This window comes from Capricornis sumatraensis, chromosome 18 (assembly GCF_032405125.1).
Source record: "Capricornis sumatraensis isolate serow.1 chromosome 18, serow.2, whole genome shotgun sequence".
NCBI lineage: Eukaryota > Metazoa > Chordata > Mammalia > Artiodactyla > Bovidae > Capricornis > Capricornis sumatraensis.
This window is the reverse complement of record NC_091086.1, coordinates 127015-145487: the sequence shown is the minus strand read 5'-3', so window position 1 is coordinate 145487 and position 18473 is coordinate 127015.

The window sequence follows — 18473 nt, the reverse complement described above, 5'->3', positions numbered from 1 at the left end:
CCTACAGGTCTTGGCTGAGGAGCTGCTTCCCTAAGCTGGGGCTGTGGACGGGAGCCCAGACACGCAGGGGCAGGCCCCAACCACCTGCACACGTCTCTGCTGGGGAGGAGAGCACTAGGCAAATGACGTCTGTCAGGCACCTTCTCGGCGCTCACCGAGTCAGCCTCAGCGTGTGTGGGGCTGCAGAGCACAGCCAGAGGCCCTGTGAGCCTTGTGTTCTCCGTGCTGTGCTGAGTCTGAGCGGTCAAGCAACCGCTGGAGGAGCCCTGCAGTTGCCCTCCCATTGCCTCTAATAGAGCCCTCACTGCTGGAGCGCTTGGCAGTGTGCAACCCACCGGCAACTAAGCCCTCCACAAGAACGCCTGGGGACTAGGTGCAAAGGCAAGGCAGGAGTGGAGCTGAGGCCAGGAAGGCGCCAGAAGCTTCTCCAAGTCTCGCGCAGCCCGCTCCTTCCTGGACTGGAAGCATAGCCGCGAGGCAAGTCTGGGCAAGGCTCGCCCAGGGCAGAGCAGCCTCACGCCAGCACTCTGCCAGATCGGGCCTCTGAGCAGAGCTGGAGCTCTGCCGTACTGGAGGCGCACTCGGCTCCGCCAAAGCAGTGAATGCAGCCGCACACAGCAGGGCTGTCTTCTCTTCTCCCAAGGAGGCTCGCTTCCCGCATGCTGTAAACTAGGCTTTCAGGCGGTGTCCCCTGCGCCTCCCACAGGTCTTGGCTCAGGAGCTGCTTCCCTGAGCTGGGGCTGTGGACGGGAGCCCAGACACGCAGGGGCAGGCCCCAACCACCTGCACACGTCTCTGCTGGGGAGGAGAGCACTAGGGAAATGACGTCTGTCAGGCACCTTCTGGGCGCTCACCGAGTCAGCCTCCGCGTGTGAGGGGCTGCAGACCCCAGCCAGGGGCCCTGTGAGCCTTGTGCTCTCCGTGCTGTGCTGAGTCTGGGCGGTCAAGCAACCGTAAGAATAGACTTCCAGTTGCCCTCACTTTGCCTCTAATAGAGCCGTCAAGCTGGAGCGCTTGGCAGTGTGCAACCCACAGGCAACTAAGCCCTCCACAAGAACGCCTGGGGACTAGGTGCAAAGGCAAGGCAGGAGTGGAGCTGAGGCCAGGAAGGTGCCAGTAGCATCTCCCAGTCTCGCGCAGCCTGCTCCTTCCTGGACTGGAAGCCTAGCCGCGAGGCAAGTCTGGGCAAGGCTCGCCCAGGGCAGAGCAGCCTCACGCCAGCAACTCTGCCAGATCGGGCCTCTGAGCAGAGCTGGAGCTCTGCCGTACTGGAGGCACACTCGGCTCCGCCAAAGCAGTGAATGCAGCCGCACACAGCAGGGCTGCCTTCTCTTCTCTTGAGGAGGCTCGCTTCCCGCATGCTGTAAACTAGGCTTCCAGGCGGGGCCCCCTGCGCCTCCCACATTTCTTGGCTCAGGAGCTGCTTCCCTGAGCTGGGGCTGTGGACGGGAGCCCAGACACGCAGGGGCAGGCCCCAACCACCTGCACACGTCTCTGCTGGGGAGGAGAGCACTAGGGAAATGACGTCTGTCAGGCACCTTCTGGGCGCTCACCGAGTCAGCCTCCGCGTGTGTGGGGCTGCAGACCCAAGCCAGGGGCCCTGTGAGCCTTGTGCTCTCCGTGCTGTGCTGAGTCTGGGCCATCAAGCAACCGTAAGAATAGACTTCCAGTTGCCCTCACTTTGCCTCTAATAGAGCCCTCACTGCTGGAGCGCTTGACAGTGTGCAACCCACCGGCAACTAAGCCCTCCACAAGAACGCCTGGGATCTAGGTGCAAAGGCAAGGCAGGAGTGGAGCTGAGGCCAGGAAAGCGCCAGTAGCATCTCCCAGTCTCGCGCAGCCTGCTGCTTCCTGGACTGGAAGCCTAGCCGCGAGGCAAGTCTGGGCAAGGCTCGCCCAGGGCAGAGCAGCCTCACGCCAGCAACTCTGCGAGATCGGGCCTCTGAGCAGAGCTGGAGCTCTGCCGTACTGGAGGCGCACTCAGCTCCGCCAAAGCAGTGAACGCAGCCGCACTCAGCAGGGCTGCCTTCTCTTCTCCAAAGGAGGATCGCTTCCCGCGTGCTGTAAACTAGGCTTCCAGGCGGGGCCCCCTGCGCCTCCCACAGGTCTTGGCTCAGGAGCTGCTTCCCTGAGCTGGGGCTGTGGACGGGAGCCCAGACACGCAGGGGCAGGCCCAAACCACCTGCACACGTCTCTGCTGGGGAGGAGAGCACTAGGGACATGACGTCGGTCAGGCACCTTCTGGGCGCTCACCAAGTCAGCCTCCGCGTGTGTGGGGCTGCAGACCCCAGCCAGGGGCCCTGTGAGCCTTGTGCTCTCCGTGCTGTGCTGAGTCTGGGCGGTCAAGCAACCGTAAGAATAGACTTTCAGTTGCCCGCACTTTGCCTCTACTAGAGCCCTCAAGCTGGAGCGCTTGGCAGTGTCCAACCCACCGGCAACTAAGCCCTCCACAAGAACGCCTGGGGACTAGGTGCAAAGGCAAGGCAGGAGTGGAGCTGAGGCCAGGAAGGCGCCAGTAGCATCTCCCAGTCTCGCGCAGCCCGCTTCTTTCTGGACTGGAAGCCTCGCCGCGAGGCAAGTCTGGGCAAGGCTCGCCCAGGGCAGAGCAGCCTCTCGCCAGCAACTCTGCCAGATCAGGCCTCTGAGCAGAGCTGGAGCTCTGCCGTACTGGACGCACACTCGGCTCCGCCAAAGTAGTGATTGCAGCCCCACGCATCTGGGCTGCCTCCTCTTCTCCCAAGGAGGCTCGCTTCCCTCATGCTGTGCACTAGGCTTCCAGGCGGGGTCGCCCCGCGCCTCCTACAGGTCTTGGCTGAGGAGCTGCTTCCCTTAGCTGGGGCTGTGGACGGGAGCCCAGACACGCAGGGGCAGGCCCCAACCACCTGCACACGTCTCTGCTGGGGAGGAGAGCACTAGGGAAATGACGTCTGTCAGGCACCTTCTCGGCGCTCACCGAGTCAGCCTCAGCGTGTGTGGGGCTGCAGACCACAGCCAGAGGCCCTGTGAGCCTTGTGCTCTCCGTGGTGTGATGAGTCTGGGCGGTCAAGCAACCGCTGGAAGAGCCCTGCAGTTGCCCTCCCATTGCCTCTAATAGAGCCCTCACTGCTGGAGCGCTTGGCAGTGTGCAACCCACCGGCAACTAAGCCCTCCACAAGAACGCCTGAGGACTAGGTGCAAAGGCAAGGCAGGAGTTGAGTTGAGGCCAGGAAGGCGCCAGTAACCTCTCCCAGTCTCGAGCAGCCCGCTCCTTCCTGGACTGGAAGCCTAGCCGCGAGGCAAGTCTGGGCAAGGCTCGCCCAGGGCAGAGCAGCCTCACGCCAGCGACTCTGCCAGATCGGGCCTCTGATCAGAGCTGGAGCTCTGCCGTACTGGAGGCGCACTCGGCTCCGCCAAAGCAGTGAATGCAGCCGCACACAGCAGTGCTGCCTTCTCTTCTCCCGAAGAGGCTCGCTTCCCGCATGCTGTAAACTAGGCTTCCAGGCGGGGTCCCCTGCGCCTCCCACAGGTCTTGGCTCAGGAGCTGCTTCCCTGAGCTGGGGCTGTGGACGGGAGCCCAGACACGCAGGGGCAGGCCCCAACCACCTGCACACGTCTCTGCTGGGGAGGAGAGCACTAGGGAAATGACGTCTGTCAGGCACCTTCTGGGCGCTCACCGAGTCAGCCTCCGCGTGTGTGGAGCTGCAGACCACAGCCAGAGGCCCTGTGAGCCTTGTGCTCTCCGTGCTGTGCTGAATCTGGGCAGTCAAGCAACCGTAAGAATAGACTTTCAGTTGCCCTCACTTTGCCTCTACTAGAGACCTCAAGCTGGAGCGCTTGGCAGTGTGCAACCCACCGGCAACTAAGCCCTCCACAAGAACGCCTGGGGACTAGGTGCAAAGGCAAGGCCGGAGTGGAGCTGAGGCCAGGAAGGCGCCAGTAGCATCTCCCAGTCTCGCGCAGCCCGCTCCTTTCTGGACTGGAAGCCTAGCCGCGAGGCAAGTCTGGGCAAGGCTCGCCCAGGGCAGAGCAGCCTCACGCCAGCACTCTGCCAGATCGGGCCTCTGAGCAGAGCTGGAGCTCTGCCGTACTGGAGGCGCACTCGGCTCCGCCAAAGCAGTGAATGCAGCCGCACACAGCAGGGCTGTCTTCTCTTCTCCCAAGGAGGCTCGCTTCCCGCATGCTGTAAACTAGGCTTCCAGGCGGTGTCCCCTGCGCCTCCCACAGGTCTTGGCTCAGGAGCTGCTTTCCTGAGCTGGGGCTGTGGACGGGAGCCCAGACACGCAGGGGCAGGCCCCAACCACCTGCACACGTCTCTGCTGGGGAGGAGAGCACTAGGGAAATGACGTCTGTCAGGCACCTTCTGGGCGCTCACCGAGTCAGCCTCCGCGTGTGTGGGGCTGCAGACCACAGCCAGAGGCCCTGTGAGCCTTGTGCTCTCCGTGCTGTGCTGAGTCTGGGCAGTCAAGCAACCGTAAGAATAGACTTTCAGTTGCCCTCACTTTGCCTCTACTAGAGACCTCAAGCTGGAGCGCTTGGCAGTGTGCAACCCACCGGCAACTAAGCCCTCCACAACAACGCCTGGGGACTAGGTGCAAAGGCAAGGCAGGAGTGGAGCTGAGGCCAGGAAGGCGCCAGTAGCCTCTCCCAGTCTCGCGCAGTCCGCTCCTTCCTGGACTGGAAGCCTAGCCGCGAGGCAAGTCTGGGCAACGCTCGCCCAGGGCAGAGCAGCCTCACGCCAGCGACTCTGCCAGTCGGGCCTCTGAGCAGAGCTGGAGCTCTGCCGTACTGGAGGCCCACTCAGCTCCGCCAAAGCAGTGAATGCAGCCGCACACAGCAGTGCTGCCTTCTCTTCTCCCGAAGAGGCTCGCTTCCCGCATGCTGTAAACTAGGCTTCCAGGCGGGGCCCCCTGCCCCTCCCAAAAGTCTTGGCTCAGGAGCTGCTTCCCTGAGCTGGGGCTGTGAACGGGAGCCCAGACACGCAAGGGCAGGCCCCAACCACCTGCACACGTCTCTGCTGGGGAGGAGAGCACTAGGGAAATGACGTCTGTCAGGCACCTTCTGGGCGCTCACCGAGTCAGCCTCCGCGTGTGTGGGGCTGCAGACCCCAGCCAGGGGCCCTGTGAGCCTTGTGCTCTCCGTGCTGTGCTGAGTCTGGGCGGTCAAGCAACCGTAAGAATAGACTTTCAGTTGCCCTCACTTTGCCTCTACTAGAGCCCTCAAGCTGGAGCGCTTGGCAGTGTCCACCCCACCGGCAACTAAGCCCTCCACAAGAACGCCTGGGGACTATGTGCAAAGGCAAGGCAGGAGTGGAGCTGAGGCCAGGAAGGCGCCAGTAGCATCTCCCGGTCTCGCGCAGCCCGCATCTTTCTGGACTGGAAGCCTAGCCGCGAGGCAAGTCTGGGCAAGGCTCGCCCAGGGCAGAGCAGCCTCACGCCAGCAACTCTTCCAGATCGGGCCTCTGAGCCGAGCGGGAGCTCTGCCGTACTGGAGGCGCACTCGGCTCCGCCAAAGCAGTGATTGCAGCCCCACGCATCTGGGCTGCCTCCTCTTCTCCCAAGGAGGCTCGCTTCCCTCATGCTGTGCACTAGGCTTCCAGGCGGGGGCGCCCCGCGCCTCCTACAGGTCTTGGCTGAGGAGCTGCTTCCCTGAGCTGGGGCTGTGGACGGGAGCCCAGACACGCAGGGGCAGGCCCCAACCACCTGCACACGTCTCTGCTGGGGAGGAGAGCACTAGGGAAATGACGTCTGTCAGGGACCTTCTGGGCGCTCACCGAGTAAGCCTCAGCGTTTGTGGGGCTGCAGACCACAGCCAGAGGCCCTGTGAGCCTTGTGCTCTCCGTGCTGTGCTGAGTCTGGGCGGTCAAGCAACCACTGGAGGAGCCCTGCAGTTGCCCTCCCATTGCCTCTAATAGAGCCCTCACTGCTGGAGCGCTTGGCAGTGTGCAACCCACCGGCAACTAAGCCCTCCACAAGAACGCCTGAGGACTAGGTGCAAAGGCAAGGCAGGAGTGGAGCTGAGGCCAGGAAGGCGCCACTAGCATTTCCCAGTCTCGCGCAGCCCGCTCCTTCCTGGACTGGAAGCCTAGCCGCGAGGCAAGTCTGGGCAAGGCTCGCCCAGGGCAGAGCAGCCTCACGCCAGCGACTCTGCCAGATCGGGCCTCTGAGCAGAGCTGGAGCTCTGCCGTACTGGAGGCGCACTCGGCTCCGCCAAAGCAGTGAATGCAGCCGCACACAGCAGGGCTGCCTTCTCTTCTCCCGAGGAGGCTCGCTTCCCGCATGCTGTAAACTAGGCTTCCAGGCGGGGTCCCCTGCGCCTCCCACAGGTCTTGGCTCAGGAGCTGCTTCCCTGAGCTGGGGCTGTGGACGGGAGCCCAGACACGCAGGGGCAGGCCCCAACCACCTGCACACGTCTCTGCTGGGGAGGAGAGCACTAGGGAAATGACGTCTGTCAGGCACCTTCTGGGCGCTCACCGAGTCAGCCTCCGCGTGTGTGGAGCTGCAGACCACAGCCAGAGGCCCTGTGAGCCTTGTGCTCTCCGTGCTGTGCTGAGTCTGGGCAGTCAAGCAACCGTAAGAATAGACTTTCAGTTGCCCTCACTTTGCCTCTACTAGAGACCTCAAGCTGGAGCGCTTGGCAGTGTGCAACCCACCGGCAACTAAGCCCTCCACAAGAACGCCTGGGGACTAGGTGCAAAGGCAAGGCCGGAGTGGAGCTGAGGCCAGGAAGGCGCCAGTAGCATCTCCCAGTCTCGCGCAGCCCGCTCCTTTCTGGACTGGAAGCCTAGCCGCGAGGCAAGTCTGGGCAAGGCTCGCCCAGGGCAGAGCAGCCTCACGCCAGCACTCTGCCAGATCGGGCCTCTGAGCAGAGCTGGAGCTCTGCCGTACTGGAGGCGCACTCGACTCCGCCCAAGCAGTGATTGCAGCCCCACGCATCTGGGCTGCCTCCTCTTCTCCCAAGGAGGCTCGCTTACCTCATACTGTGCACTAGGATTCCAGGCGGGGGCGCCCCGCGCCTCCTACAGGTCTTGGCTGAGGAGATGCTTCCCTGAGCTGGGGCTGTGGACGGGAGCCCAGACACGCAGGGGCAGGCCCCAACCACCTGCACACGTCTCTGCTGGGGAGGACAGCACTAGGGAAATGACGTCTGTCAGGCACCTTCTGGGTGCTCACCGAGTCAGCCTCCTCGTGTGTGGGGCTGCAGACCACAGGCAGAGGCCCTGTGAGCCTTGTGCTCTCCGTGCTGTGCTGAGTCTGGGCGGTCAAGCAACCGCTGGAGGAGCCCTGCAGTTGCCCTCCCATTGCCTCTAATAGAGCCCTCACTGCTGGAGCGCTTGGCAGTGTGCAAACCACCGGCAACTAAGCCCTCCACAAGAAGGCCTGGGAACTAGGTGCAAAGGCAAGGCAGGAGTGGAGCTGAGGCCAGGAAGGCGCCAGTAGCCTCTCCCAGTCTCGCGCAGCCCGCTCCTTCCTGGACTGGAAGCCTAGCCGCGAGGCAAGTCTGGGCAACGCTCGCCCAGGGCAGAGCAGCCTCACGCCAGCGACTCTGCCAGATCGGGCCTCTGAGCAGAGCTGGAGCTCTGCCGTACTGGAGGCGCACTCAGCTCCGCCAAAGCAGTGAATGCAGCCCCACACAGCAGTGCTGCCTTCTCTTCTCCCGAAGAGGCTCGCTTCCCGCATGCTGTAAACTAGGCTTCCAGGCGGGGCCCCCTGCGCCTCCCAAAAGTCTTGGCTCAGGAGCTGCTTCCCTGAGCTGGGGCTGTGAACGGGAGCCCAGACACGCAGGGGCAGGCCCCAACCACCTGCACACGTCTCTGCTGGGGAGGAGAGCACTAGGGAAATGACGTCTGTCAGGCACCTTCTGGGCGCTCCGAGTCAGCATCCGCGTGTGTGGGGCTGCAGACCCCAGCCAGGGGCCCTGTGAGCCTTGTGCTCTCCGTGCTGTGCTGAGTCTGGGCGGTCAAGCAACCGTAAGAATAGACTTTCAGTTGCCCTCACTTTGCCTCTACTAGAGCCCTCAAGCTGGAGCGCTTGGCAGTGTCCAACCCACCGGCAACTAAGCCCTCCACAAGAACGCCTGGGGACTATGTGCAAAGGCAAGGCAGGAGTGGAGCTGAGGCCAGGAAGGCGCCAGTAGCATCTCCCAGTCTCGCGCCGCCCGCTCCTTTCTGGACTGGAAGCCTAGCCGCGAGGCAAGTCTGGGCAAGGCTCGCCCAGGGCAGAGCAGCCTCACGCCAGCAACTCTTCCAGATCGGGCCTCTGAGCCGAGCTGGAGCTCTGCCGTACTGGAGGCGCACTCGGCTCCGCCAAAGCAGTGATTGCAGCCCCACGCATCTGGGCTGCCTCCTCTTCTCCCAAGGAGGCTCGCTTCCCTCATGCTGTGCACTAGGCTTCCAGGCGGGGGCGCCCCGCGCCTCCTACAGGTCTTGGCTGAGGAGCTGCTTCCCTGAGCTGGGGCTGTGGACGGGAGCCCAGACACGCAGGGGCAGGCCCCAACCACCTGCACACGTCTCTGCTGGGGAGGAGAGCACTAGGGAAATGACGTCTGTCAGGCACCTTCTGGGCGCTCACCGAGTCAGCCTCAGCCTGTGTGGGGCTGCAGACCACAGCCAGAGGCCCTGTGAGCCTTGTGCTCTCCGTGCTGTGCTGAGTCTGGGCGGTCAAGCAACCACTGGAAGAGCCCTGCAGTTGCCCTCCCATTGCCTCTAATAGAGCCCTCACTGCTGGAGCGCTTGGCAGTGTGCAACCCACCGGCAACTAAGCCCTCCACAAGAACGCCTGAGGACTAGGTGCAAAGGCAAGGCAGGAGTGGAGCTGAGGCCAGGAAGGCGCCAGAAGCTTCTCCCAGTCTCGCGCAGCCCGCTCCTTCCTGGACTGGAAGCCAAGCCGCGAGGCAAGTCTGGGCAAGGCTCGCCCAGGGCAGAGCAGCCTCACGCCAGCGACTCTGCCAGATCGGGCCTCTGAGCAGAGCTGGAGCTCTGCCGTACTGGAGGCGCACTCAGCTCCGCCAAAGCAGTGAATGCAGCCGCACACAGCAGGGCTGCCTTCTCTTTTCCCGATGAGGCTCGCTTCCCGCATGCTGTAAACTACGCTTCCAGGCGGGGCCCCCTGCGCCTCCCACAGGTCTTGGCTCAGGAGCTGCTTCCCTGAGCTGGGGCTGTGGACGGGAGCCCAGACACGCAAGGGCAGGCCCCAACCACCTGCACACGTCTCTGCTGGGGAGGAGAGCACTAGGGAAATGACGTCTGTCAGGCACCTTCTGGGTGCTCACCGAGTCAGCCTCCGCGTGTGTGCGGCTGCAGACCCAAGCCAGGGGCCCTGTGAGCCTTGTGCTCTCCGTGCTGTGCTGAGTCTGGGCGGTCAAGCAACCGTAAGAATAGACTTCCAGTTGCCCTCACTTTGCCTCTAATAGAGCCCTCACTGCTGGAGCGCTGGACAGTGTGCAACCCACCGGCAACTAAGCCCTCCACAAGAACGCCTGGGATCTAGGTGCAAAGGCAAGGCAGGAGTGGAGCTGAGGCCAGGAAAGCGCCAGTAGCATCTCCCAGTCTCGCGCAGCCTGCTGCTTCCTGGACTGGAAGCCTAGCCGCGAGGCAAGTCTGGGCAAGGCTCGCCCAGGGCAGAGCAGCCTCACGCCAGCAACTCTGCGAGATCGGGCCTCTGAGCAGAGCTGGAGCTCTGCCGTACTGGAGGCGCACTCAGTTCCGCCAAAGCAGTGAACGCAGCCGCACTCAGCAGGGCTGCCTTCTCTTCTCCAAAGGAGGCTCGCTTCCCGCGTGCTGTAAACTAGGCTTCCAGGCGGGGCCCCCTGCGCCTCCCACAGGTCTTGGCTCAGGAGCTGCTTCCCTGAGCTGGGGCTGTGGACGGGAGCCCAGACACGCAGGGGCAGGCCCAAACCACCTGCACACGTCTCTGCTGGGGAGGAGAGCACTAGGGACATGACGTCGGTCAGGCACCTTCTGGGCGCTCACCGAGTCAGCCTCCGCGTGTGTGGGGCTGCAGACCCCAGCCAGGGGCCCTGTGAGCCTTGTGCTCTCCGTGCTGTGCTGAGTCTGGGCGGCAAGCAACCGTAAGAATAGACTTTCAGTTGCCCTCACTTTGCCTCTACTAGAGCCCTCAAGCTGGAGCGCTTGGCAGTGTCCAACCCACCGGCAACTAAGCCCTCCACAAGAACGCCTGGGGACTAGGTGCAAAGGCAAGGCAGGAGTGGAGCTGAGGCCAGGAAGGCGCCAGTAGCATCTCCCAGTCTCGCGCAGCCCGCTTCTTTCTGGACTGGAAGCCTAGCCGCGAGGCAAGTCTGGGCAAGGCTCGCCCAGGGCAGAGCAGCCTCACGCCAGCAACTCTGCCAGATCGGGCCTCTGAGCAGAGCTGGAGCTTTGCCGTACTGGAGGTGCACTCGGCTCCGCCAAAGCAGTGATTGCAGCCCCACGCATCTGGGCTGCCTCCTCTTCTCCCAAGGAGGCTCGCTTCCCTCATGCTGTGCACTAGGCTTCCAGGCGGGGGCGCCCCGCGCCTCCTACAGGTCTTGGCTGAGGAGCTGCTTCCCTAAGCTGGGGCTGTGGACGGGAGCCCAGACACGCAGGGCCAGGCCCCAACCACCTGCACACGTCTCTGCTGGGGAGGAGAGCACTAGGGAAATGACGTCTGTCAGGCACCTTCTCGGCGCTCACCGAGTCAGCCTCAGCGTGTGTGGGGCTGCAGACCACAGCCAGAGGCCCTGTGAGCCTTGTGCTCTCCGTGGTGTGATGAGTCTGGGCGGTCAAGCAACCGCTGGAGGAGCCCTGCAGTTGCCCTCCCATTGCCTCTAATAGAGCCCTCACTGCTGGAGCGCTTGGCAGTGTGCAACCCACCGGCAACTAAGCCCTCCACAAGAACGCCTGAGGACTAGGTGCAAAGGCAAGGCAGGAGTGGAGTTGAGGCCAGGAAGGCGCCAGTAACCTCTCCCAGTCTCGCGCAGCCCGCTCCTTCCTGGACTGGAAGCCTAGCCGCGAGGCAAGTCTGGGCAAGGCTCGCCCAGGGCAGAGCAGCCTCACGCCAGCGACTCTGCCAGATCGGGCCTCTGATCAGAGCTGGAGCTCTGCCGTACTGGAGGCGCACTCGGCTCCGCCAAAGCAGTGAATGCAGCCGCACACAGCAGTGCTGCCTTCTGTTCTCCCGAAGAGGCTCGCTTCCTGCATGCTGTAAACTAGGCTTCCAGGCGGGGCCCCCTGCGCCTCCCACAGGTCTTGGCTCAGGAGCTGCTTCCCTGAGCTGGGGCTGTGGACGGGAGCCCAGACACGCAGGGGCAGGCCCCAACCACCTGCACACGTCTCTGCTGGGGAGGAGAGCACTAGGTAAATGACGTCTGTCAGGCACCTTCTGGGCGCTGACAGAGTCAGCCTCCGCGTGTGTGGGGCTGCAGACCCCAGTCAGGGGCCCTGTGAGCCTTGTGCTCTCCGTGCTGTGCTGAGTCTGGGCGGTCAAGCAACCGTAAGAATAGACTTCCAGTTGCCCTCACTTTGCCACTAATAGAGCCCTCAAGCTGGAGCGCTTGGCAGTGTGCAACCCACCGGCAACTAAGCCCTCCACAAGAACGCCTGGGGACTAGGTGCAAAGGCAAGGCAGGAGTGGAGCTGAGGCCAGGAAGGCGCCAGTAGCATCTCCCAGTCTCGCGCAGCCCGCTCCTTCCTGGAATGGAAGCCTATGTGCGAGGCAAGTCTGGGCAAGTCTCGCCCAGGGCGGAGCATCCTCACGCCAGCAACTCTTCCAGATCGGGCCTCTCAGCAGGGTTGGAGCTCTGCCGTAGTGGAGGCACACTCGGATCCTCCAAAGCAGTGAATGCAACCGCACGCAGCAGGGCTGCCTCCTCTTCTCCCGAGGAGGCTCGCTTCCCGCTTGCTGGAAACTAGGCTTCCAGGCGGGTACCCCGCGTCTCCCACAGGTCTTGGCTCAGAAGCTGCTTCCCTCAGCTGGGGCTGTGGACGGGAACCCAGACACGCAGGGGCAGGCCCCAACCACCTGCACACGTCTCTGCTGGCAGGAGATCACTAGGGAAATGAGGTCTGTCAGGCACCTTCTGGGCGCTCACGGAGTTCGCCTCCGGTGTGTGGGGCTGCAGACCCCAGCTAGGGGCCCTGTGAGCCTTGTGCTCTCCGTGCTGTGCTGAGTCTGGGCGGTCAAGCAACCACAAGAGGAGACTTGCAGTTGCCCTCCCTTGGCCTCTAATAGAGCCCTCACTGCTGGAGCGCTTGGCAGTGTGCAACCCACCGGCAACTAAGCCCTCCACAAGAACGCCTGGGGACTAGGTGCAAAGGCAAGGCAGGAGTGGAGCTGAGGCCAGGAAGGCGCCAGTAGCATCTCCCAGTCTCGCGCAGCCCACTCGTTTCTGGACTGGAAGCCTAGCCGCGAGGCAAGTCTGGGCAAGGCTCGCCCAGTGCAGAGCAGCCTCACGCCAGCACTCTGCCAGATCGGGCCTCTGAGCAGAGCTGGAGCTCTGCCGTACTGGAGGCGCACTCAGCTCCGCCAAAGCAGTGAATGCAGCCGCACACAGCAGTGCTGCCTTCTCTTCTCCCGAAGAGGCTCGCTTCCCGCATGCTGTAAACTAGGCTTCCAGGCGGGGCCCCCTGCGCCTCCCAAAAGTCTTGGCTCAGGAGCTGCTTCCCTGAGCTGGGGCTGTGAACGGGAGCCCAGACACGCAGGGGCAGGCCCCAACCACCTGCACACGTCTCTGCTGGGGAGGAGAGCACTAGGGACATGACGTCGGTCAGGCACCTTCTGGGCGCTCACCGAGTCAGCCTCCGCGTGTGTGGGGCTGCAGACCCCAGCCAGGGGCCCTGTGAGCCTTGTGCTCTCCGTGCTGTGCTGAGTCTGGGCGGCAAGCAACCGTAAGAATAGACTTTCAGTTGCCCTCACTTTGCCTCTACTAGAGCCCTCAAGCTGGAGCGCTTGGCAGTGTCCAACCCACCGGCAACTAAGCCCTCCACAAGAACGCCTGGGGACTAGGTGCAAAGGCAAGGCAGGAGTGGAGCTGAGGCCAGGAAGGCGCCAGTAGCATCTCCCAGTCTCGCGCAGCCCGCTTCTTTCTGGACTGGAAGCCTAGCCGCGAGGCAAGTCTGGGCAAGGCTCGCCCAGGGCAGAGCAGCCTCACGCCAGCAACTCTGCCAGATCGGGCCTCTGAGCAGAGCTGGAGCTTTGCCGTACTGGAGGTGCACTCGGCTCCGCCAAAGCAGTGATTGCAGCCCCACGCATCTGGGCTGCCTCCTCTTCTCCCAAGGAGGCTCGCTTCCCTCATGCTGTGCACTAGGCTTCCAGGCGGGGGCGCCCCGCGCCTCCTACAGGTCTTGGCTGAGGAGCTGCTTCCCTAAGCTGGGGCTGTGGACGGGAGCCCAGACACGCAGGGCCAGGCCCCAACCACCTGCACACGTCTCTGCTGGGGAGGAGAGCACTAGGGAAATGACGTCTGTCAGGCACCTTCTCGGCGCTCACCGAGTCAGCCTCAGCGTGTGTGGGGCTGCAGACCACAGCCAGAGGCCCTGTGAGCCTTGTGCTCTCCGTGGTGTGATGAGTCTGGGCGGTCAAGCAACCGCTGGAGGAGCCCTGCAGTTGCCCTCCCATTGCCTCTAATAGAGCCCTCACTGCTGGAGCGCTTGGCAGTGTGCAACCCACCGGCAACTAAGCCCTCCACAAGAACGCCTGAGGACTAGGTGCAAAGGCAAGGCAGGAGTGGAGTTGAGGCCAGGAAGGCGCCAGTAACCTCTCCCAGTCTCGCGCAGCCCGCTCCTTCCTGGACTGGAAGCCTAGCCGCGAGGCAAGTCTGGGCAAGGCTCGCCCAGGGCAGAGCAGCCTCACGCCAGCGACTCTGCCAGATCGGGCCTCTGATCAGAGCTGGAGCTCTGCCGTACTGGAGGCGCACTCGGCTCCGCCAAAGCAGTGAATGCAGCCGCACACAGCAGTGCTGCCTTCTGTTCTCCCGAAGAGGCTCGCTTCCTGCATGCTGTAAACTAGGCTTCCAGGCGGGGCCCCCTGCGCCTCCCACAGGTCTTGGCTCAGGAGCTGCTTCCCTGAGCTGGGGCTGTGGACGGGAGCCCAGACACGCAGGGGCAGGCCCCAACCACCTGCACACGTCTCTGCTGGGGAGGAGAGCACTAGGTAAATGACGTCTGTCAGGCACCTTCTGGGCGCTGACAGAGTCAGCCTCCGCGTGTGTGGGGCTGCAGACCCCAGTCAGGGGCCCTGTGAGCCTTGTGCTCTCCGTGCTGTGCTGAGTCTGGGCGGTCAAGCAACCGTAAGAATAGACTTCCAGTTGCCCTCACTTTGCCACTAATAGAGCCCTCAAGCTGGAGCGCTTGGCAGTGTGCAACCCACCGGCAACTAAGCCCTCCACAAGAACGCCTGGGGACTAGGTGCAAAGGCAAGGCAGGAGTGGAGCTGAGGCCAGGAAGGCGCCAGTAGCATCTCCCAGTCTCGCGCAGCCCGCTCCTTCCTGGACTGGAAGCCTAGCCGCGAGGCAAGTCTGGGCAAGTCTCGCCCAGGGCGGAGCATCCTCACGCCAGCAACTCTTCCAGATCGGGCCTCTCAGCAGGGTTGGAGCTCTGCCGTAGTGGAGGCACACTCGGATCCTCCAAAGCAGTGAATGCAACCGCACGCAGCAGGGCTGCCTCCTCTTCTCCCGAGGAGGCTCGCTTCCCGCTTGCTGGAAACTAGGCTTCCAGGCGGGTACCCCGCGTCTCCCACAGGTCTTGGCTCAGAAGCTGCTTCCCTCAGCTGGGGCTGTGGACGGGAACCCAGACACGCAGGGGCAGGCCCCAACCACCTGCACACGTCTCTGCTGGCAGGAGATCACTAGGGAAATGAGGTCTGTCAGGCACCTTCTGGGCGCTCACGGAGTTCGCCTCCGGTGTGTGGGGCTGCAGACCCCAGCTAGGGGCCCTGTGAGCCTTGTGCTCTCCGTGCTGTGCTGAGTCTGGGCGGTCAAGCAACCACAAGAGGAGACTTGCAGTTGCCCTCCCTTGGCCTCTAATAGAGCCCTCACTGCTGGAGCGCTTGGCAGTGTGCAACCCACCGGCAACTAAGCCCTCCACAAGAACGCCTGGGGACTAGGTGCAAAGGCAAGGCAGGAGTGGAGCTGAGGCCAGGAAGGCGCCAGTAGCATCTCCCAGTCTCGCGCAGCCCACTCGTTTCTGGACTGGAAGCCTAGCCGCGAGGCAAGTCTGGGCAAGGCTCGCCCAGTGCAGAGCAGCCTCACGCCAGCACTCTGCCAGATCGGGCCTCTGAGCAGAGCTGGAGCTCTGCCGTACTGGAGGCGCACTCAGCTCCGCCAAAGCAGTGAATGCAGCCGCACACAGCAGTGCTGCCTTCTCTTCTCCCGAAGAGGCTCGCTTCCCGCATGCTGTAAACTAGGCTTCCAGGCGGGGCCCCCTGCGCCTCCCAAAAGTCTTGGCTCAGGAGCTGCTTCCCTGAGCTGGGGCTGTGAACGGGAGCCCAGACACGCAGGGGCAGGCCCCAACCACCTGCACACGTCTCTGCTGGGGAGGACAGCACTAGGGAAATGACGTCTGTCAGGCACCTTCTGGGCGCTCACCGAGTCAGCCTCCGCGTGTGTGGGGCTGCAGACCCCAGCCAGGGGCCCTGTGAGCCTTGTGCTCTCCGTGCTGTGCTGAGTCTGGGCGGTCAAGCAACCGTAAGAATAGACTTTCAGTTGCCCTCACTTTGCCTCTACTAGAGCCCTCAAGCTGGAGCGCTTGGCAGTGTGCAACCCACCGGCAACTAAGCCCTCCACAAGAACGCCTGGGGACTATGTGCAAAGGCAAGGCAGGAGTGGAGCTGAGGCCAGGAAGGCGCCAGTAGCATCTCCCAGTCTCGCGCAGCCCGCTCCTTTCTGGACTGGAAGCCTAGCCGCGAGGCAAGTCTGGGCAAGGCTCGCCCAGGGCAGAGCAGCCTCACGCCAGCAACTCTTCCAGATCGGGCCTCTGAGCCGAGCTGGAGCTCTGCCGTACTGGAGGCGCACTCGGCTCCGCCAAAGCAGTGATTGCAGCCCCACGCATCTGGGCTGCCTCCTCTTCTCCCAAGGAGGCTCGCTTCCCTCATGCTGTGCACTAGGCTTCCAGGCGGGGGCGCCCCGCGCCTCCTACAGGTCTTGGCTGAGGAGCTGCTTCCCTGAGCTGGGGCTGTGGACGGGAGCCCAGACACGCAGGGGCAGGCCCCAACCACCTGCACACGTCTCTGCTGGGGAGGAGAGCACTAGGGAAATGACGTCTGTCAGGCACCTTCTGGGCGCTCACCGAGTCAGCCTCAGCCTGTGTGGGGCTGCAGACCACAGCCAGAGGCCCTGTGAGCCTTGTGCTCTCCGTGCTGTGCTGAGTCTGGGCGGTCAAGCAACCACTGGAAGAGCCCTGCAGTTGCCCTCCCATTGCCTCTAATAGAGCCCTCACTGCTGGAGCGCTTGGCAGTGTGCAACCCACCGGCAACTAAGCCCTCCACAAGAACGCCTGAGGACTAGGTGCAAAGGCAAGGCAGGAGTGGAGCTGAGGCCAGGAAGGCGCCAGAAGCTTCTCCCAGTCTCGCGCAGCCCGCTCCTTCCTGGACTGGAAGCCAAGCCGCGAGGCAAGTCTGGGCAAGGCTCGCCCAGGGCAGAGCAGCCTCACGCCAGCGACTCTGCCAGATCGGGCCTCTGAGCAGAGCTGGAGCTCTGCCGTACTGGAGGCGCACTCAGCTCCGCCAAAGCAGTGAATGCAGCCGCACACAGCAGGGCTGCCTTCTCTTTTCCCGATGAGGCTCGCTTCCCGCATGCTGTAAACTAGGCTTCCAGGCGGTGTCCCCTGCGCCTCCCACAGGTCTTGGCTCAGGAGCTGCTTCCCTGAGCTGGGGCTGTGGACGGGAGCCCAGACACGCAGGGGCAGGCCCCAACCACCTGCACACGTCTCTGCTGGGGAGGAGAGCACTAGGGAAATGACGTCTGTCAGGCACCTTCTGGGCGCTCACCGAGTCAGCCTCCGCGTGTGTGGGGCTGCAGACCCCAGCCAGGGGCCCTGTGAGCCTTGTGCTCTCCGTGCTGTGCTGAGTCTGGGCGGTCAAGCAACCGTAAGAATAGACTTCCAGTTGCCCTCACTTTGCCTCTAATAGAGCCCTCAAGCTGGAGCGCTTGGCAGTGTGCAACCCACAGGCAACTAAGCCCTCCACAAGAACGCCTGGGGACTAGGTGCAAAGGCAAGGCAGGAGTGGAGCTGAGGCCAGGAAGGTGCCAGTAGCATCTCCCAGTCTCGCGCAGCCTGCTCCTTCCTGGACTGGAAGCCTAGCCGCGAGGCAAGTCTGGGCAAGGCTCGCCCAGGGCAGAGCAGCCTCACGCCAGCAACTCTGCCAGATCGGGCCTCTGAGCAGAGCTGGAGCTCTGCCGTACTGGAGGCACACTCGGCTCCGCCAAAGCAGTGAATGCAGCCGCACACAGCAGGGCTGCCTTCTCTTCTCTTGAGGAGGCTCGCTTCCCGCATGATGTAAACTAGGCTTCCAGGCGGGGCCCCCTGCGCCTCCCACATTTCTTGGCTCAGGAGCTGCTTCCCTGAGCTGGGGCTGTGGACGGGAGCCCAGACACGCAGGGGCAGGCCCCAACCACCTGCACACGTCTCTGCTGGGGAGGAGAGCACTAGGGAAATGACATCTGTCAGGCACCTTCTGGGCGCTCACTAAGTCAGCCTCCGCGTGTGTGGGGCTGCAGACCCAAGCCAGGGGCCCTGTGAGCCTTGTGCTCTCCGTGCTGTGCTGAGTCTGGGCCGTCAAGCAACCGTAAGAATAGACTTCCAGTTGCCCTCACTTTGCCTCTAATAGAGCCCTCACTGCTGGAGCGCTTGACAGTGTGCAACCCACCGGCAACTAAGCCCTCCACAAGAACGCCTGGGATCTAGGTGCAAAGGCAAGGCAGGAGTGGAGCTGAGGCCAGGAAAGCGCCAGTAGCATCTCCCAGTCTCGCGCAGCCTGCTGCTTCCTGGACTGGAAGCCTAGCCGCGAGGCAAGTCTGGGCAAGGCTCGCCCAGGGCAGAGCAGCCTCACGCCAGCAACTCTGCCAGATCGGGCCTCTGAGCAGAGCTGGAGCTCTGCCGTACTGGAGGCGCACTCAGCTCCGCCAAAGCAGTGAACGCAGCCGCACTCAGCAGGGCTGCCTTCTCTTCTCCAAAGGAGGATCGCTTCCCGCGTGCTGTAAACTAGGCTTCCAGGCGGGGCCCCCTGCGCCTCCCACAGGTCTTGGCTCAGGAGCTGCTTCCCTGAGCTGGGGCTGTGGACGGGAGCCCAGACACGCAGGGGCAGGCCCAAACCACCTGCACACGTCTCTGCTGGGGAGGAGAGCACTAGGGACATGACGTCGGTCAGGCACCTTCTGGGCGCTCACCGAGTCAGCCTCCGCGTGTGTGGGGCTGCAGACCCCAGCCAGGGGCCCTGTGAGCCTTGTGCTCTCCGTGCTGTGCTGAGTCTGGGCGGTCAAGCAACCGTAAGAGTAGACTTTCAGTTGCCCGCACTTTGCCTCTACTA